At 48.6% G+C, this 21996-nt stretch overlaps 1 long non-coding RNA gene across 1 annotated transcript in view; it reads right to left on the reverse strand.

Annotated features, from left to right (window-relative positions):
- The window catches only part of LOC308678092, a 400336-nt gene that overhangs the window by 343335 nt on the left and 35005 nt on the right, over nucleotides 1-21996 (reverse strand). The gene's annotated exons all lie outside the window — the stretch shown is intronic.

The raw sequence follows: 21996 nt of genomic DNA on the forward strand, positions 1-21996 counted from the left end.
TCCGCCCACCCCTTCCTAACCCTCCCTAACCCTCCCCCCTTCCCCCTCCCCCCTCCCCGACTTCCCAGAGCTAAATACAAGGTATAAAAGCAAAAAACAATCATAAACAACCATATGCTAACAACAATAAACTATTAAATCTATCGCACTCTAGCTCATATGAGATGACTACAAGCAATACTAATATCACATAAAAAAGAGGAAAAAAAACTTATTCAAATGCTAAATGAAACTTTTTGGTCCCATATTTGTTCTGGATATAATCAATCCACTTTTTCCACTCCATAATATAACGTTGTTGCGAATGATCTTTCAAATAAGCCGAAATCTTTGCCATTTCTGCCAGGTCAGAAACTTTTAGAGTCCATTCTTCTATAGTCGGGAGTTCCTCCTTCTTCCAATATTGACCTACTAAAAGTCTTGCTGCTGTAATTAAGTTCAACATCAACTTGGTGTCCACAACAGTAGTATCTGTAATTATGCCCAATAAGAACAATTGCGGACAAAACTTTATCCTTTGCTTAAATATCTTCTGCATATTCCACCAGATTTTAATCCAAAAAGCCTTAACCTTTTTACAGGTCCACCATATATGAAAATACGTTGCATCTTCGCCACCACATCTCCAGCATTTAGGTTGATAATTCGGATACATACTTGCAAGCTTTTTAGGATCTAAATGCCACCTATAAAACATTTTGTAAAAGTTCTCTCTTAAGTTTTGAGCTTGTGTAAATTTTACGTTCCTCACCCAAATCTTTTCCCAAGTGTCCATTGTAATAACTTCTTGAATATTCTGAGCCCACTTTATCATACAATCTTTAACAAGTTCTGTTTCTGAGTCAATTTCTATCAATGCAAGATATATCCGTTTGATATGTGCTGGACCCTGATTTCTAATTTGCTTTACCAAATTTTCATCAGTCATTGAGAAACCAATTTTCTGGTCTTCTTTCCACCTGGCCCGCAATTGACCATATTGAAACCAAGTTTGAACAATCTTCTCATCTCGTAGAAGATTATACGGCTTCAAACACCATACGTTCCTTTCCAAACTTAAGATCTCCTTGTACGTAGTCACATCATGTTTGAAGCCAACATTTATGTTTTCTATTGCATGTTTCGGAATTGCCCACAAAGGTATCTTGTAGTTTAACTTATGTCTATACTTTTTCCAAACTCTCAGCAATGCCTGTCTTAAAATATGCACTTTAAACACATTATCTACCTTCTTATCATACAACAAATATGCATGCCAGCCAAATAACAAGTCGTGGCCCTCAAGATTTAATAATCTCCCTTGTGTCAAATTAATCCAATCACTTATCACTGACAACGCAGCAGCTTCATAATATAATTTAAAGTTGGGCATTTTAAGACCACCTCTTTCACGCGTATCCTGCATAATCTTAAGTTTAACTCGTGGCCTTTTCCCTGCCCATACAAATTTATTGATACCCCGTTGCCATTCCTCCAAATTTGAATCTTTTTTAAGAATAGGTATCATTTGAAATAAAAATAGAAATTTAGGCAAGACATTCATTTTCACTGCTGCAATTCTTCCCAGTAAAGACAATTGCAGTTTTTCCCAACTCTCCAATTCTTTTTGAATTTTTCCCCATAGCTTTTCATAATTATTTTTATATAACTTTGCATTTGAGGGTGACAAATACACCCCCAAATATTTAACCCTTTTAACAATCTCGAATCCAGTTAACCCTTCTAAAAGGGCCTTTTGCGATGCTGTCATATTTTTGGCTAATATTTTAGTTTTTTGTACATTAACCTTAAATCCAGAAACCTTCCCATATTGCATTATTATCTCCATCAGGTCAGTTGGGGGGGATTGAGATTCCTAATGGTGTGGGGGCTTTGGATGGTGTCCCCTCCCCTCCTCCCCCTCCCCATTCCAGCTCTCCCCATGTTTGGCTGTCTGGTCAGAATTCAGCAGCCTTCCCGAAAAAGAGCAACCCCTCTCCCCAAATTTCCTGGAATATCTGCCCCCCCACCCAACAACACATATGCATCTCCGTCACATCCGTCACATCCGTCAGGGGTGTCAAACTGCCGGCCCACGGGCTGGAGCGTCATGGAGAAGCCGCACCCACCCCATTTTCAGCAATGGGAAAAAGTTCCGATACGTCACGCGACGTTACGTGACGTCGCGAGTTTGACATGCCTGTGGTAGGGGGTTGGACTAGATCATCTCCAAGGTTCCAACTCCATTCTGATTGACTGATAGAATCCAGACAGGCCATGCAAAGGCAAAGCTCTTTAAGCGGGGAATAGCTGAGAGCTCGCAAGACAACTGTGGCACACCAGAACAAACTATAACACATAATAGTCGGAGAACATCTCATTAACTTTGGAGGCACCTGAGATTATTATTGGAGAGACACCAGAAGCAGTTTGATGGTTAGCTTCCTTAGATATCGAAAGATAACATCTATCCCATTGCAATTCTATGGCACCATGTTATGGAGGTCACCACTGATCTTCTCAGCCTGGGCAATGGAATGGAGGGACTTCCTTTTCTGCCTCTCTCGTCTTCCTTCCTCCTCTCCTTCTGTCTTCCGTTGTCTTCTTTCCTCCCTTCCTCCATCGAACTTTGATTCCACCCACCCATCTTCCTTCCTTCTCTCCCCCTTGTCTTCCTTCCCCCATCCATCTTTCCTTCCTTCCTTCTCTCCCTCTCCCTCATCCTACCTTCCCCCATCCATTTCCTTCCTTCCTTCTCTGCCTCCCTCGTAATCCTTCCTTCTTTGCCTCCCTTGTTTTCCTTCCTTCTCTCCATCCTCTTCCTTCCCTGCTTCTGTCTTCCTTCCTTCTCCTTCCATTCAGCTTCCTTCATCCAACTTTCTTGTTGCTTCCTCCCATCCGTCATTCCTTCTCTCCCTTGTTTTCCTTCCTTCTCTCCATCCTCTTCCTTCCCCAATGTATCTCTTTTCTTCCCTGCTTCCCTCTTCCTTCCTTCTCCTTCCATTCATCTTCCTTCCTTCATCCAACTGTCTTTTCTTGCTTCCTCCCATCCATCAGTCATTCCTTCTCTCCCTTGTCTTCCTTCCTTGCTCCATCCATCCATCCTTCCTTCTCTGCCTCCTTCATCTTCCTTCCTTCCCCATCCGTCCTTCTTTCTTTCCTTCCTTCTCCATCTCCTTCCCTCCCTGTCTTCCTCCTCTCCCTCTCTTCTTGTTTTCCTTCTCTCTCTTTCTTCTTTCCTTCCTTCCCAGACTCCAGAATGGCTCCAAGGGGCTTTACCCTCAAAATAGGAATAGTTTTGTGTGTTTTTTAAAAGAACGAACAGCCCCAATCATCCAACAGGAAACCACTAGGCCCCACAGCCTCGCCCAGTAAAGGCCCAGTTGCAGAATAGGGTCCAGAAGAGGGAGGGGAGAGTTTCCCTCCCCCCCCCGCTTTCCCCCCCTCCCGGCCGCCCTTTTGTGCTCGGTCCTCAAAAAGATTTTTTTAGTGAGGTACTCCTTCAGTTCATTGTTTACGCTGGACTTTTTTCTCCCCACGGAACGTAAGGAAAAAGTAGCGTTCGTCCAATACACGGTAAATATCACAAAGGGGGGAAAAAAACCCGATTATTTTAGGGAGGAAATCACGAGGGAAATCCTGAGGTAAACGGACGGAGCGCAAAAGGGCGGCCAGGAGGAAAGAGGGGGGAAAAAAAGGCGGGAAAAGAAAGGGGAAACTCCCCCTCCCCCTCCACACCCAGAACGACCAATCCCAGCGCAGATCGCCTCAGGCGGGAGCGCCGGGCCACTCCAGCCAATCGGCTGTAAGTGGGCGCGGCCTGGCTCCCCCTGACGACCTTTCCCTGAAGCGGCTGCCGAACGGAGGGAGCTTCACGGAGTTTGGGAGCGGGGGGGGGGCAGTTTGAGGCGCCCCCCCACCTTCCCCGTGGGTCGTAGTGCCCCCCCCTCGCAGTGGGTTCTCCCTCCCCCAACGGGCCACGTGACTCCCCCCTCCCTCTTCTGCACCCGATTCTGCAACTGGGCCTTGTGCTGGGCGAGGCTGTGGGGGCTACTGGTTGCCTGTTGGGTGATTGGGGCTTTTTTTTCTTTTTAAAGCTGCGTTCCTATTTTGAGGATCAGCCCCTCAGAGCCATTCTGGAGTCTGGCAAGGGAGGGAGAGAAGACAGGGAAGGAGATGGATAAGGAAGGAAGGAAAGAAAGAAGGATGGATGGATGGGGGAAAGAAGGAAGACAAAGGGGGCAGAGAAGGAAGAAAGATGGATGGATGGGAGGAAGCAACAAAGGAAAGGTGGATGGAAGAAGGGTGGAAAGGAGAGGAGGAAGGAAGACGAGAGAGGCAGAAGAGGAAGTCCCTCCATTCCATTGCCCAGGCCGAGAAGATCAGTGGTGACCTCCATAACATGGTGCCATAGAATTGCAATGGGATAGATGTTATCTTTCGATATCTAACCATCAAACTGCTTCTGGTATAACTGCGATGAGATAGTCTTGGGTGCCTTGAAAGTTCGTGAGGAGAAGGTTCTCCAACTATATGCGTTATAGTTTGTTCTGGTCTACCACAGTTGCCTTGCGAGCTCTCAGCCATTCTCCACTTAAAGAGCTTTGCCTTAGCATGGCCTGTCTGGATTCTATCAATCAATCAGAATAGAGTTGGAAGGAACCTTGGAGATCTTCTAGTTCAACCCCCTACCATTTCAGAGCAGTGGCTGTCCAGTCTCTTCTTAAAAACCTTAAAAACCTCCAGTGATGGAGCACCTGTAAGGGTCTCCTGCTCGAGCAGAGGGCTGGACTAGAGGACCTTTGAGGTCCCTTCCAACTCTGTTATTCTGTAAGGGTCTCCCGCTCGAGCAGGGGGCTGGACTAGATGACCTCCGAGGTCCCTTCCAACTCTGTTATTCTGTAAGGGTCTCCCGCTCTTGCAGGGGGCTGGACTAGATGACCTCCGAGGTCCCTTCCAACTGTCATTCTGTAAGGGTCTCCCGCTCGAGCAGGGGTCTGGACTAGATGACCTCCGAGGGCCCTTCCAACTCTTGTTCTCTAAGGGTCTCCCGCTCAAGCAGCGGGCTGGACTAGATGACCTCCGAGGTCTCTTCCAACTCTGTTATTCTGTAAGGGTCTCCCGCTTGAGCAGGGGGCTGGACTAGAGGACCTCCGAGGGCCCTTCCAACTGTTATTCTGTAAGGGTCTCCCGCTCGAGCAGGGGGCTGGACTAGAGGACCTCCGAGGGCCCTTCCAGCTCCATTCTGATCGAGCGAGGTCTTTCCTCTCGCATCCTCTCCGCCTCCTGAGAGACCCTGAGGTTTCTCCCCACTCGGCTTCCTCCCAGGTGGGCCGGAACAGCCGCCCTTCCCCCTCCCGTGCGGGGAGCTCCGAAAGCGAAAGTCGGAAGGGAAAGGGAAAGCTGCCAGTTCAGCCGGAGCCTTTCCGAGAAATCTCCGCGGGTCCTGGAAAGCGAAAGTGGGGCTGGACGTTGCACAAGGAAGGCGGCTTGACCGACGGGGTCAGCAAACACACACACAGAAACACACACACACACACAGAAACACACACACACACACACCAGGCAGAGCACCAAAAATGTGACAATTCGAACAGCATTTGTGGTCTTCAACCAGGAATAGCCTGTTCCCCAGTCTGTTCCAGCTCTATCCTATCCTATCCTATCCTATCCTATCCTATATCCTATATCCTGTCCTATGTCTCCTATCCTATCCTATCCTATCAGCTATCCTATCCTATCCCATCTTTCCTATCCTATCCTGTCCTGTATCTTATCCTATATCCTATCCTATCCTCTCCTAACATACCCTATATCCTATCTTATATTCTATCCTATCCTATATCCTATCCTATATCTCCTGTCCTATACTATCCTATCCTGTCCTATTCTATTCTTATTCTATTCTATTCTATTCTATTCCGTATTTTCTATTCTATTCTATTCTATCCTATTCTATTCTATTATTCTTATTCTTATTCTTATTCTATTCTATAATAATAATAATAATAATAATAATAATAATAATAATAATAATAATAATAATAATAATAATAATAAAGTTGGAAGGGACCTTGGAGGTCATCTAGTCCAACCCCCTGCTCAGGCAGGAAACCCTATACCATTTCAGACAAACAGCTGTCCAGTCTCTTCTTAAAAACTTCCAGTGTTGGAGCATTCACCACTTCTGGAGGCAGGTTGTTCCACTAGTTAATTGTTCTAACTGTCAGGAAGTTTCTCCTTAGTTCTAGGTTGCTTCTCTCCTTGACTAGTTTCCATCCGTTGCTTCTTGTCCTGCTTTCAGGTGCTTTGGAGAATAGCTTGACTCCCTCTTCTTTGGGGCAGCCCCTGAGATATTGGAACACTGCTATCATGTCCCCCCTCACTCTTCTCTTTGTTAAACTACACATACCCAATTCCAGCAACCGTTCCCGATATGTTTTAGCCTCCAGTCCCCCAATCATCTTTGTTGCTCTTCTCTGTACCCTTTCTAGAGTCTTGACATCTTTTTTACATCGTGGTGACCAAAACTGGATGCCGTATTCCAGGTGTGGCCTTACCAAGGCCTTGTAAAGTGGTATTAGTACTTCTCGTGATCTTGATTCTATCCCTCTGTTAATGCAGCCTAGCACTGTGTTGGCTTTTTTGGCAGCTGCAGCACACTGCTGGCTCATATTGAAGTGATTCTCCACTAGGACTCCGAGATCTCTCTCACAGTTACTACTATTGAGCAAGGTACCACCTATACTATACCTGTGCATTTGATTTTTCCTGCCTAAATGCAGAACCTTACTTCTTTCACCATTGAATTTCGTTTTGTTAGATAGCGCCCAGTGTTCGAGTCTCTCCAGATCCTCCTGTATCTTAAGCCTATCTTCTGGAGTATTGGCTATTCCTGCCAGCTTGGTGTCGTCTGCAAATTTGATGAGTTCCCCATCTATCCCCTCATCCAAATCATTAATGAAGATATTGAAGAGCACTGGGCCCAGAACAGAGCCCTGGGGCACCCCACTACACACTTCCTTCCATGTAGATGCAGCTCCATTGAGGACCACACGCTGAGTACGGCCTGTCAGCCAGCTACGAATCCATCTGGAGGTGATGCTATCTGTTATGTATTGAGCTTTGGAAAGACCTTGTCATGTGTATGATGAGATGCTAATGGTTCTACAGCAACACGGATTGGACTTCTCCAGTCCAGGCTGCAGTCAACTTGGCGGGAATAATGATAATGATAATAAGTTGGAAGGGACCTTGGAGGTCATCTAGTCCAACCCCCTGCTAAGGCAGGAAACCCTATACCATTTCAGACAAATGGCTGTCCAGTCGCTTCTTAAAAGCCTCCAGTAATGAAGCACCCACAACCTCTGGTGGCAAGCAGTTCCACTGGCTAATTGTCCCCACCGTTAGGACCTTCCCCTGAATTCCACATTGCTTCTCTCCTTGATCAGATTCCATCCGTTGCTTCTTCTCCTGCTTTCTGGGGCTTTGGAGAATAGGTGAACCCCTTCCTCTCCTTTGGGGAAGCCCCCCCCAAATACTGGAATGCTGCTATCATATCCTCCCCCCCCCGGGTCCTCCTTTTCTCTCGACTAACGGAAACCAATCCCTGCAAGAGCTTTGGTCTGCTCCCCCGCCCTTCCAGACGAGGGACCCCTTGTAGTCACGTCAAAGGAGTCGGCCCTTGACCCCCCCTTCCCACCAGATGCCCAGGAAGACCCCCACCCCCCTCACCCAGTTCCTCTCTGTCGCCACAGCAATGCCAACTTGGGGGGGTCTTGGCGCTTTGGAGCGGGGGGGAGGTGTCTCTCACCTAGTTGAAGGGATCCGGTGGATCCACTGCTCTCCGTGGCTGCTGCTCTGCCGGATCTCCCCGTCCTTCTGATTGCAGGCGGAGATTTCCATGGGGGGGGGGGAGAGTCCGGAGATTGCGCAACCCTTGAAAGCGGCCAACAACTCTTGGCTGCAAAAGGGAGTTTCGCTTTCCTTGCTTTGAAAAGGCTTGGGGGGGGGAGGGGAGGGCAACGCTGACTCTCTACCCTTTAAGGCCTGCTTGCTTCAATGGTGCTCCAAGTTGGGGTCCTGGGGGAGAATAGAATAGAATAGAATAGAATAGAATAGAATAGAATAGAATAGAATAGAATAGAATAGAATAGAATAGAATAGAATAGAATAGAATAGAATAGAATAGAATAGAATAGAATAGAATAGAATAGAATAGAATGCAATGCTATATAGGATAGGATAGGATAGGATATAGGATAGGAAAAATAGGATAGAGGATAGGATAGAGGATAGGAAAGATAGGATATAGGATAGGATAGGAGATAGGATAGGAGATAGGATAGGATAGGAAAGATAAGATAGGATAGGAAAGATAGGATATAGAATAGGATAGGATATAGGATAGGATAGGAGATATATAGGATAGGAGATAGGATAGGGTATAGGATAGGACACAGAACAGGATAGGATAGCAAAGATAGGATATAGAATAGGATAGGCTATAGGCTATGAGATATAGGATATGATATAGGATAGGAGATATATAGGATAGGAGATAGGATAGGATACGAGATAGAATAGGAGATAGGATAGGATATAGGATAGGATAGAAAATACAGAATGGAATAGAATAGAATAGAATGCTAGATAGGATAGGATAGGAGATAGGATAGGAGATATGAGATAGGATAGGAGACAGGATAGGATAGGATAGGATAGGATAGGAAAGATAGGATATAGGATAGGATAGAAGATATATAGGATAGGAGATAGGATAGGGTATAGGATAGGACACAGGATAGGATAGGAAAGATAGGATATAGAATAGGATAGGCTACAGGCTATGAGATATGATATAGGATATGATATAGGATAGGGTATAGGATAGGACACAGGACAGGATAGGATAGGAAAGATAGGATAGGTCTAGGATAGGATAGGTTAGGATAGCATAGGATAGAGCTGGAACAGGCTATTTCTCGGAAAGGCTCCGGCTGAACTGGCAGCTTTCCCTTTCCCTTCCGACTTTCGCTTTCGGAGCTCCCAGCACGGGAGGGGGAAGGGCGGCTGCTCCAGCCCACCTGGGAGGAAGCCGAGCGGGGGGTGGGGAGAAACCTCAGGGTCTCTCAGGAGGCGGAGAGGATGCGAGAGGAAAGACCTCGCTCGATCAGAAGGGAGCTGGAAGGGCCCTCGGAGGTCCTCTAGTCCAGCCCCCTGCTCGAGCGGGAGACCCTTACAGAATAACAGAGTTGGAAGGGCCCTCGGAGGTCCTCTAGTCCAGCCCCCTGCTCGAGCGGGAGACCCTTACAGGAGAACAAGAGTTGGAAGGGACCTCGGAGGTCATCTAGTCCAGCCCGCTGCTCGAGCGGGAGACCCTTAGAGAACAAGAGTTGGAAGGGACCTCAGAGGTCATCTAGTCCAGCCCCCTGCTTGAGCGGGAGATCCTTACAGAATAACAGAGTTGGAAGGGACCTCGGAGGTCATCTAGTCCAGCCCCCTGCTCGAGCTGGAGACCCTTACAGAATAACAGAGTTGGAAGGGTCCTCGGAGGTCCTCTAGTCCAGCCCCCTGCTCGAGCGGGAGACCCTTAGAGAACAAGAGTTGGAAGGGACCGCGGAGGTCCTCTAGTCCAGCCCTCTGCTCGAGCAGGAGACCCTTGACCATTTCAGACAACTGGCTGTCCCGTCTCTTCTTTAAAAACCTCCAGGGTTGGAGCACCCGCAACTTCTGGTGGCAAGCTGTTCCGCTGGTCGTTCTCACAGCTTAGGAAGCGTGAAAGACCCCTGCCCTTTTAGAGGCGCTTCTCCTCCAGGGCTGGCTGGGGCATGCTGGGAGTTGAAGTCCACAAGTCCCACAGTTGCCGGCTTTGGACACCCCCCCCCCGCTACAGAACAACGAGGAACCGAGAGAGGCATTTGCTCCCCTCTGCCGTGTGGAAGGAAGACAAGAACGGATGGAGAGACGGAAGATGGAGGTAGGGAAGGAAAGGGATGGAGGAAGGAAGGAAAACGAGGGAGGCAAAGAAGGAAGACGAGGGAGGCAGGGCAGGAAGGAATCCATCTTTTTCCTTCCCTGCCTCCTTCGGCTTCCTTCCTTCTCTCCTTCCTTCCTTCCTTCCTTCCTCCATCCAACTTTCTTTTGTTGCTTCCTCCCATCCATCCATCCTCCTTCCCTGCCTCCCTCCCTCCCTTGCCTCCCTCGTCTTCCTTCCGCCATCCATCTTTCCTCCCTTCCCCCATCCCCTTTCCTTCCTTCCTTCTCTCCCTCTCTTCTCTTCCTTCCTTCCCCATCCATCTTTCTTTCCTTCCCCGTCCAGCTCTATTCTATTCTGTTCTGTTTTTGTTCTGTTCTTTTCAATCTATTCTATTCTATTCCATTCCGTATTTTCTATTTACTCTGCTCTTCTATTCTGAGTTTTCTTCTTTAATCTTCTCAATTTCATTCTATTTCTATTCTAAATTCTATTCCATTCCACTCCATTCGAAATTGTCTTCTGTTGGTCTGTTTCATCAAGGCCAGCTGTGAATGCAAAGTGTTGGCTTCCATAGGTTTGATCCCTTTAGGTAAAGGTAAAGGTTTCCCCGCACGTGCTAGTCGTTTCCGACTCTAGGGGCCGGTGCTCATCTCCGTTTCAAAGCCGAAGAGCCAGCGCTTGTCCGAGGACGTCTCCGTGGTCATGTGGCCGGCATGACTAGACGCCAAAGACGCACGGAACGCTGTTCCCTTTCCACCGGAGTGGTCCCTATTTTTCTACTTGCATTTTTACGTTCTTTCGAACTGCTAGGTTGGCAGAAGCTGGGACGAGTAACAGGCGCTCACTCTGTTACGCGGCACTCGGGATTTGACCCACCAAACTGCCAACCTTCCGATCGACAAGCTCAGCGTCCTAACCCACTGAGCAACCGCGTCCCCTTTAATCCCTTTAAACAAATGTAATTAGTTTTACCGCCTTATCTTGAGTCTGTCTATGGCTTTTAGCAAGTTTTCTTTTACTTTCTTTTTCTTTCTGTTTACCTACAAACAGGCTTAATTTAAGGTTCTGCTTGAATCCTGTGTTTAGGAGTACAATGAAGGGACTGTGTGTGGGGGGTGCATTCTTACTACACTGTGGAAGGAGAGCTCAGGAGGCAGGGAGGAAGAAGGACCAACCAGCCAGCTGGTAGTAGTGTGTATTAATAAATAGGGATAAATTCATCATACAATTGTCGGTGCAAAGGGAAAGCGATTCAGCAGAGAAACTGCCACCGAAGAAATCAAAACTGGTACACCAGCTGCCTGCAATTAGTGCAGGTTCGCATCCCACCAGGCTCAAGGTTGACTCAGCCTTCCATCCTTCCGAGGTAGGTAAAATGAGGACCCAGATTGTTGGGGGCAATAAGCTGACTTTGTAATAATGCCGCTTGGTGTGTGTGTGTGAAAGCCCTAACAAGCAGGCATATACATAGAATGAAGGCTACTGCTAAGCTTGTAAGCCGCCCTGAGTCTTCGGAGAAGGGCGGGATATAAATGTAATAAAAATAAATAAATAAAATAAATAAATAAATAAAAGCAAGTAGTAGGAGCCGGTGGGGAGGGGAAAGGGGAGGGGGAGAAGGGAAAACGAAAAGGCCTTGACTTCTTGAGTTCCACTGTTATAGTAGGAAGGAAGCACTAACGTTGAACCTCAACTTTTTACTTTTCCATAATATTACAAAGAAGGGACGCGGCGGCTCAGTGGGTTAGGACGCTGAGCTTGTCGATCAGATGGTCGGCTTGGCTGACTTCAGGGGACTCAGAGCTAGCTATGAGAGGGTACCGAGGAAGAAGGGGCAGTCCTGCCATGTTGTGCACATTAAGGAAGCCATTAACCCACACCTGTCTCCGAGTCTCAATCCAAGGAACCCACAGACACAACACTTGGAGCCCAGGAAAATAAAATCTGTCACAACCTCCATTTCTTCCCTATCTATTTGCCAGGAATTGAGAGGGCCGGATGCCACGATCTTGGTTTCCTTAATGTTAAAAATAGGAACGCAGCTTTAAAAAGAAAAAAAAAAAGCTCCAATCACCCAACAGGCAACCAGTAGCCCCCACAGCCTCGCCCAGCAGAAGGCCCAGTTGCAGAATCGGGTGCAGAAGAGGGAGGGGGGAGTCACGTGGCCCGTTGGGGGAGGGAGAACCCACTGCGAGGGGGGGGAACTACGACCCACGGGGGAGGTGGGGGGGCGCCTCAAACTGCCCCCCCCCCGCTCCCAAACTCCGTGAAGCTCCCTCCGTTCGGCAGCCGCTTCAGGGAAAGGTCGTCAGGGGGAGCCAGGCCGCGCCCACTTACAGCCGATTGGCTGGAGTGGCCCGGCGCTCCCGCCTGAGGCGATCTGCGCTGGGATTGGTCGTTCTGGGTGTGGAGGGGGAGGGGGAGTTTCCCCTTTCTTTTCCCGCCTTTTTTTCCCCCCTCTTTCCTCCTGGCCGCCCTTTTGCGCTCCGTCCGTTTACCTCAGGATTTCCCTCGTGATTTCCTCCCTAAAATAATCGGGTTTTTTTCCCCCCTTTGTGATATTTACCGTGTATTGGACGAACGCTACTTTTTCCTTACGTTCCGTGGGGAGAAAAAAGTCCAGCGTAAACAATGAACTGAAGGAGTACCTCACTAAAAAATCTTTTTGAGGACCGAGCACAAAAGGGCGGCCGGGAGGGGGGGAAAGCGGGGGGGGGGGAGGGAAACTCTCCCCTCCCTCTTCTGGACCCTATTCTGCAACTGGGCCTTTACTGGGCGAGGCTGTGGGGCCTAGTGGTTTCCTGTTGGATGATTGGGGCTGTTCGTTCTTTTAAAAAACACACAAAACTATTCCTATTTTGAGGGTAAAGCCCCTTGGAGCCATTCTGGAGTCTGGGAAGGAAGGAAAGAAGAAAGAGAGAGAAGGAAAACAAGAAGAGAGGGAGAGGAGGAAGACAGGGAGGGAAGGAGATGGAGAAGGAAGGAAAGAAAGAAGGACGGATGGGGAAGGAAGGAAGATGAAGGAGGCAGAGAAGGAAGGATGGATGGATGGAGCAAGGAAGGAAGACAAGGGAGAGAAGGAATGACTGATGGATGGGAGGAAGCAAGAAAAGACAGTTGGATGAAGGAAGGAAGATGAATGGAAGGAGAAGGAAGGAAGAGGGAAGCAGGGAAGAAAAGAGATACATTGGGGAAGGAAGAGGATGGAGAGAAGGAAGGAAAACAAGGGAGAGAAGGAATGACGGATGGGAGGAAGCAACAAGAAAGTTGGATGAAGGAAGCTGAATGGAAGGAGAAGGAAGGAAGACAGAAGCAGGGAAGGAAGAGGATGGAGAGAAGGAAGGAAAACAAGGGAGGCAAAGAAGGAAGGATTACGAGGGAGGCAGAGAAGGAAGGAAGGAAATGGATGGGGGAAGGTAGGATGAGGGAGAGGGAGGGAAGGAAGGAAGGAAAGATGGATGGGGGAAGGAAGACAAGGGGGAGAGAAGGAAGGAAGATGGGTGGGTGGAATCAAAGTTCGATGGAGGAAGGGAGGAAAGAAGACAACGGAAGACAGAAGGAGAGGAGGAAGGAAGACGAGAGAGGCAGAAAAGGAAGTCCCTCCATTCCATTGCCCAGGCTGAGAAGATCAGTGGTGACCTCCATAACATGGTGCCATAGAATTGCAATGGGATAGATGTTATCTTTCGATATCTAAGGAAGCTAACCATCAAACTGCTTCTGGTGTCTCTCCAATAATAATCTCAGGTGCCTCCAAAGTTAATGAGATGTTCTCCGACTATTATGTGTTATAGTTTGTTCTGGTGTGCCACAGTTGTCTTGCGAGCTCTCAGCTATTCCCCGCTTAAAGAGCTTTGCCTTTGCATGGCCTGTCTGGATTCTATCAGTCAATCAGAATGGAGTTGGAACCTTGGAGATGATCTAGTCCAACCCCCTACCACAGGCATGTCAAACTTGCGACGTCACGTAACGTCGCGTGACGTATCGGAACTTTTTCCCATTGCTGAAAATGGGGTGGGTGCGGCTTCTCCATGACGCTCCAGCCCGTGGGCCGGCAGTTTGACACCCCTGACGGATGTGACGGATGTGACGGAGATGCATATGTGTTGTTGGGTGGGGGGGCAGATATTCCAGGAAATTTGGGGAGAGGGGTTGCTCTTTTTCGGGAAGGCTGCTGAATTCTGACCAGACAGCCAAACATGGGGAGAGCTGGAATGGGGAGGGGGAGGAGGGGAGGGGACACCATCCAAAGCCCCCACACCATTAGGAATCTCAATCCCCCCCAACTGACCTGATGGAGATAATAATGCAATATGGGAAGGTTTCTGGATTTAAGGTTAATGTACAAAAAACTAAAATATTAGCCAAAAATATGACAGCATCGCAAAAGGCCCTTTTAGAAGGGTTAACTGGATTCGAGATTGTTAAAAGGGTTAAATATTTGGGGGTGTATTTGTCACCCTCAAATGCAAAGTTATATAAAAATAATTATGAAAAGCTATGGGGAAAAATTCAAAAAGAATTGGAGAGTTGGGAAAAACTGCAATTGTCTTTACTGGGAAGAATTGCAGCAGTGAAAATGAATGTCTTGCCTAAATTTCTATTTTTATTTCAAATGATACCTATTCTTAAAAAAGATTCAAATTTGGAGGAATGGCAACGGGGTATCAATAAATTTGTATGGGCAGGGAAAAGGCCACGAGTTAAACTTAAGATTATGCAGGATACGCGTGAAAGAGGTGGTCTTAAAATGCCCAACTTTAAATTATATTATGAAGCTGCTGCGTTGTCAGTGATAAGTGATTGGATTAATTTGACACAAGGGAGATTATTAAATCTTGAGGGCCACGACTTGTTATTTGGCTGGCATGCATATTTGTTGTATGATAAGAAGGTAGATAATGTGTTTAAAGTGCATATTTTAAGACAGGCATTGCTGAGAGTTTGGAAAAAGTATAGACATAAGTTAAACTACAAGATACCTTTGTGGGCAATTCCGAAACATGCAATAGAAAACATAAATGTTGGCTTCAAACATGATGTGACTACGTACAAGGAGATCTTAAGTTTGGAAAGGAACGTATGGTGTTTGAAGCCGTATAATCTTCTACGAGATGAGAAGATTGTTCAAACTTGGTTTCAATATGGTCAATTGCGGGCCAGGTGGAAAGAAGACCAGAAAATTGGTTTCTCAATGACTGATGAAAATTTGGTAAAGCAAATTAGAAATCAGGGTCCAGCACATATCAAACGGATATATCTTGCATTGATAGAAATTGACTCAGAAACAGAACTTGTTAAAGATTGTATGATAAAGTGGGCTCAGAATATTCAAGAAGTTATTACAATGGACACTTGGGAAAAGATTTGGGTGAGGAACGTAAAATTTACACAAGCTCAAAACTTAAGAGAGAACTTTTACAAAATGTTTTATAGGTGGCATTTAGATCCTAAAAAGCTTGCAAGTATGTATCCGAATTATCAACCTAAATGCTGGAGATGTGGTGGCGAAGATGCAACGTATTTTCATATATGGTGGACCTGTAAAAAGGTTAAGGCTTTTTGGATTAAAATCTGGTGGAATATGCAGAAGATATTTAAGCAAAGGATAAAGTTTTGTCCGCAATTGTTCTTATTGGGCATAATTACAGATACTACTGTTGTGGACACCAAGTTGATGTTGAACTTAATTACAGCAGCAAGACTTTTAGTAGGTCAATATTGGAAGAAGGAGGAACTCCCGACTATAGAAGAATGGACTCTAAAAGTTTCTGACCTGGCAGAAATGGCAAAGATTTCGGCTTATTTGAAAGATCATTCGCAACAACGTTATATTATGGAGTGGAAAAAGTGGATTGATTATATCCAGAACAAATATGGGACCAAAAAGTTTCATTTAGCATTTGAATAAGTTTTTTTTTCTCTTTTTTATGTGATATTAGTATTGCTTGTAGTCATCTCATATGAGCTAGAGTGCGATAGATTTAATAGTTTATTGTTGTTAGCATATGGTTGTTTATGATTGTTTTTTGCTTTTATACCTTGTATTTAGCTCTGGGAAGTCGGGGAGGGGGGAGGGGGAAGGGGGGAGGGTTAGGGAGGGTTAGGAAGGGGTGGGCGGAGGGAGGGGGGATTGTTAAAGATAAAATGTATTGTAAAACTTTTCAATAAAAAAAAGGAATCTCAATCCCCCCCCCACCAAACTCCCCAGGAATTTTTCCAGCGAGATTCCAAGATCTTCCCAGTGAAATCAGACTTTGCTCTCTGTGCTGGGGGGGGGGAATGGAGGATGGGAGGGGTTATTGCCTGGAGACAAAAAACTTTGGTTCTTGTTCTGGCTTCCCTGAAAACTTGCTGTGGCTTGGCTGAAGTCCGAACATTGGAGGGCTCCTTCCAGCAGGGAGGGAGGAAGGAGGAAAAAGGCAGGGATGTCCGTGTGTGACTTCCTTCTCAATCAGTCAACCAATCAATCAGAGTAGAGCCGGATGGGGCCTTGGAGGTCTTCTAGTCCAACCCCCTGCTCGAGCAGGAGACGCTTGCAGAATCATAAAATCGCAAAGTCCAGGCAGAGTCCTCAGTTGACACCATGGGTGTGACCCTAATCCCGGGAAACTCGCTCCTCTCCTCAAAACGCCCGTCTCATCTTTGCTGGAGGAATTGCCAGTTTTGGTTTCTTGACGGCTTCAGCGCATCCACCAGCTAGGCATTGTGACTGCAGCTCCTGCCGCCCTGCTCTGGGCAAGAGAGCCTTCTTCAGCCATCCCAGAAACTGGACTACCATCAGTGGGTGGGGGGAGACTTGAGGCCACACCTGCGTCCCCTCGCAGAGTCATAAGTCAGTCTCGGCCTCCCCCAGATGGTTCCTCTCTCTTTTGCAGGGCACGAGAAGCACCAGCAGCACCCAAGTGCCAAGCATGGCCGTGGCAGAGAATGCCATCGAGATTTCAGCCCTCGGTCACCCCTTCCAGCTGGGGATGCTGTACGACTGTCGCAAGGATGCCCTCATCCCCGGTAGGAACCAAAGGAGAGGCTGATGGGTGGGCATCCCTGGCAGGAAACCTGGGAGGGAGGGAGGGAGACAGGCACTGCCATCAGTGCGCAGGCTTAACCCAAGTACACTTAAGAGCTGGCATCCTGAACACAGGGCCTGCTAGTACCAGCTAGCTGAGCAGCGTCTTCTGCCTGGAATGTGCATCGAGCCCTTGGCCTAGCATGCAGCAGTGCTGGCCCTGACTACCAAACATGGGGTGGGTTTCCATACCAAACTCCCTGAAATGCTTTGGGAAATGACAAAATCTCTCTCCTCAGTCGAAAGACTTTTTTGGGGTTTTGCAGTATTTTGCAAAACAGACAATTTCCTTGGTGATTGCTGGACAGAACAAATAAGGTTATCCTCTGAGAGAAATGATGTCCCCTTGTCCGAGATCTCTGGGGTTTCTCTATCCAGTATCAGATTTATCTCACGATCTTCTCCTGTTCCATGCAGGGGTCACCCTTTGGGACTACAGCTCTCTGCAGAAGGACCTGACCACCAGGCCTCAGCCCAATACAGCAACTATAATCATTGCATCTGACAGTATTGATGACAAGGCCTCTGCCCTGGACATCTCAGCATCGCTCAAGGCCAGTGTCCTGGGGGGGCTGATTGATGTGAGAGGATCAGCCAAATATTTTCACGACACCAAGAAGTCCAAGAAACAAGCCAGAGTCACCGTTCTGTACAAAACCACCACCAGGTATGAACAGCTGACCATGAGTCACCTGGGAATCCAGAATATCTCCTACCCAGCAGTCTTTGAGCATGGCACGGCCACCCACGTGGTCACCGCCATCCTCTTCGGAGCCCAGGCTTTCTTTGTGTTTGACCGAGACGATTCTTCAACAGAAATGGTAAAAAATATAGAAGGAGACCTCCACGTTACAATCAAGAAGATGATATCCGTCACAGGACAAGCGGATATGAAGCTAAACGAGAAGGAGAAAGAGAATGCTTTCAAGTTCAGTTGCATGTTTCACGGAGACTTTTCTCTGGAGAAAAATCCAGTGACCTTCCAAGATGCCATGACAATTTACGAGACTCTGCCAAAAATGTTAGGGAAAGATGGGGAGAAGGCTGTGCCTATGAGGGTCTGGCTCTACCCACTGACCAAACTGGACACCAGAGCAGCTAAGATGGTCCGTGAGATCAGCCTAGCGTTGATCTTTGATGCTGAAAAGATCTTGGAGGACCTCAACGAACTCCGGATGCAAACCAACGATCTAGCCAAGAATCCCATTTGTGACACCTTCCCTGAGATCCAGAGGAAGATCAAGCAGTTCAAGGACCTCTGCAAACAACACAGGCAGACTTTCCAGAAACAGCTGGCCAGAACGTTGCCTTCCATCCGGGGTGGAGGGCAGGAGGAAGCGACCCTGGTGGACATCTTGTTGTCCGTCAACCAGTCGCCCTTCAACAGTCAAAAGCTCCCTGAATTTCTGGTCACCAAGAAAAGGGAAATGAACTTTGTCAAATGTTACCTGACGATTCTAAGTGACATGCAAGTTATCTCATCTCAGAACAAGCTGGAGGAGATAGTGCTAAACCCCCAGAATGTATACGTGGTCGCCTTTATTTTCACCTCTTTGTATAAGAAGGAGCCATTTCTGTTGAGCTTACAGGACTGGCTTCAGGAGAAATTCTTGGAAGAATCAGCTAAGTCCACAAGATCCAGTCCTGGGCAGGACGAAGACGTGGCCTGGTTTGAGAACAAGGGGTGGACCCGAAATGCTCGCCAAGCTACCAAATCCATCCAAGACTTTTTCAGTGTCAATCGATCGAATGAGAAGGTCCGCTTTGTCGTGGCCTCACTCCCAGATGTGGACACCCCAGGAGCCTCAATATACCTTTATGAAGACGGAGAGCTGGTCAGCAAGAACTTTGAGTTGCCCTCAAAACCTCTCCCTTTCCTGATCAGCGAACTGAGACATGACAGCATTCAGCTGAAGTTTCAGCCCGCTGAATACGGGAGGGCTACAATCTCCAGCTACCTGGTAGAGTACAAGATTGCAGGGGAAGAGGACTGGAAGACCATGAGGACAGAGGACGCCGGGGAGATGTTCCTGCTGAAAGATCTGCCTCCAAACACAGAGTACCAGTTCAAGTACGCTGCTGGTTGCAAGCCGGGCCTTAGTAAATCCAGTGACCTGAGCCCGCCCATAAAGACCCTTCCCACCAGCCCTCCTGAGAAATTAAGAACGGTCACCGTGGCATCTTCTGTCATCTCTGTGGCCTGGATGAGTCCCAGCGTCATTGCCTCAGGAGTTGTGGTCAAGGAGTACAAGGTGGAGTACAGAACGGTGGAGGCTGGAGATGGGAACGACCAGTGGACTGAAAAAAGGACTGGGAGAAAAACAGAGTTTTACCCCGTCGAAGGTCTGAAGCCCCAGACGAAGTATAGAATACGAGTGTCCGCCGTGTGTGATAATGGAACTCTGGGTGTCCTCAGCGAGGAGGTGGAGGTCTCCACGTCAATGGAGGAAGAAGATGCAGACAACATAGCCCGCCAGTTCCTTCAGGAAAGCTCCCTGGTGGAGGACGGACAGCCATTAGTGTTCGCCCTTCCTCTGGAGAAAGTCCCCTTAGATACACCCTGTCTCCTGTACCAGCTTGGAGAGGAGAACTTGGAAGTGCCCAACAAAGTGATTCTGGTGATGGGAGCAACAGGGTGTGGGAAAACCACCCTGATCAACGGGATGATCAATTATATCCTGGGTGTCCAGTGGGGAGATAATTTCCGATTCAAACTCATTCATGAAACCATCCAGAGAAGCGAAGCTGGAAGCAGGACGTCTGAAGTCACAGCCTACGTGGTGAATCATCGGAAGGGTTTCCGGATCCCCTATTCTCTCACAATAATCGACACTCCGGGATTTGGAGGCACAAGAGACGCAGAGCAAGACAAGCTGGTTGAGGAGCATCTCTTGGAGTTTTTCTCCACCCCAGGGGGCATTGACCACATTGATGCCATCTGCTTGGTTGCCCAGGCCTTCCTTGCCCCTCCAGCTCACGCCCAGAAATGTGTCTTTGATTCCATTCTGTCCATGTTGGGAAAAGACGTGAAGGATAACGTCCAACTCCTGATCACCTTTTCAGATGGGGGGACACCACCTGTCCTGGAGGCCCTCAAGGAGGCTGACCTGCGGTGTGCTCGGGACGAGTCGGGAACCCCTCTGCAGTTCAGATTCAACCATTCCGCCCTCTTCGCTCACCGAGAAAACGGAGGAAGCCGTAATGCTGCTGCTGAAATGTTCTGGGAAATGAGCACCGAGAGCATGAAGAATTTCTTTGAGTCGTTAAAAATGCTGGAGAGGAAAAGTTTAGCCTTGACCATGGAGGTCCTCAAGGAACGTCAGGAGCTGGAAGCTGCTCTTAGAAGACCTCCCCCTCCTAACGTTGAACCAGTCCAGCCAAAGAGTTTCCAGATCAATATTGATGCAGTAGCTGTTGGGAAGCCTTCCGTCTCCAGGTACCAGGTGGAATATCGGATCGCAGGAGAGGAAAATTGGAAAAGTCTCCATACTGAAGGTCCTCAGGATCAATTCTCCCTGGAAGATGTCCACCTAAATCTTCAGTACCAATTCCGATGCGCTGCAGTGAGTCAAGTAGGGCTCGGTCAATGGAGCAAGGCAGTCACTTGCATCTGTCCTACATGGAGGCCTGAAAAGGTGAGGAGGTGAAGAATGGGGAAGAGGAGGGAAGGAGGAGGAGGAATTAGAATAGAATAGGGGGTGGGCATCTGCAGGGCAAGTGGGGAGGGCGGTGGGAGGCTCAGGGGGGTCCTTCCATGGCAGGCAGGTGAGTGGGGGAGGTGGGTGGGGCGCCCTGCCCAGGTAGAAGCGCTGAGTCTGGAGGGGGTGAGGAGGGTCGGGGGGGGTCTTTCCTGGCCAGGCTGGGGAGGGGCAGACCAGGGGTGGGGGGAAAAATCCGAACAAGGGGAGGTGCTGAGCGAAGTGCGGGGGAGGGGGACAGAGGAGACCCAGGGAGTCCTTCCGCAAAAGCGCAGGTGGGGAGGAGGAGGGGGGATCTGCCCAGGGGAAACACTGAGCTGGAGATTGGGGTGGGGGTGGGTGGGAGGGACAGCTTGGAGGGGCAGAAGCGGGCGAGGATCAGACCCTTCGATCCCGGCAGCCGAAGCTAGGATCCCGGGAATCGCCGGCAGACGCGGCCGCTCCCTGCATCTCCCCGAATCCCCCCGGAGGGAAAGCCTCCCGGGATCCACGCAAGAAGGGCGCAAGAAGGGTCCTCCACTTGCTTTCTGCTCCCCCTCCCTCCCTGCCCCTCCTTTCTTCCTGGCTCCCTTCAGAGCATCTCAGACCCCCTCCCTTAGCTGGGGGGATGGTCCAGAGCAGCCTTGAAGGGGTGGAGGACCAGGCTGCGGTTTCAGGGTCCGAAGGACCGGGGGGGGGGCAGCCGGCTCTCTCTGCCCCACTGGACACACTGGGGCCACGTCTGACCCGTGTTTTTTCCTTTCCACTCTTCCAAGGAACTATGGAGGAAGAGATCAGCCTGGGTAAGCGAGGGGGACACGCGTTGTGGTGGGGGCAGCATGAGAGCCACTTGGGACGGCGAGCTGATGCCAGTTCAGAGGAAGAGCTGTGCTGGATGGGTCTCTCCCCATAGCAAACAGGCAGAGCCTCGCTGGCCGGCCTAGAGGAGGGGATGCCTTGGCCCCTCTGTGGAGACCCCCTCCCCACTCCTGTGCACAGTTGCCTCCCTCCCTGAGAGGGTCCCTTGCCCACGGATGGGCCTCCTTCCACAGTCCCTGCTGTTCTGTGGGCTCGTGTGAAATCACTTGATTCCTTTGTGTAACTGTGAGATGGTCTCATGAGGTTGATGTTCGTTAAGGTGCTTCCAAGTAAAAGGCATCACGCAGGAATGCAATCATTCAAAGCTTTATTTAACGATAAAGTAAATAGAAAGAGTTCCCTGGCATGGAGGCATCCATGCCTGGGTTGAGCTCAGTAGATCAGCAAGCAAGCAAGCAGAAGAGAGAACAAAG

The sequence above is a fragment of the Vipera berus genome (assembly GCF_964194415.1).
Source record: "Vipera berus genome assembly, chromosome: Z".
NCBI classification, from domain to species: Eukaryota; Metazoa; Chordata; class Lepidosauria; order Squamata; family Viperidae; genus Vipera; species Vipera berus.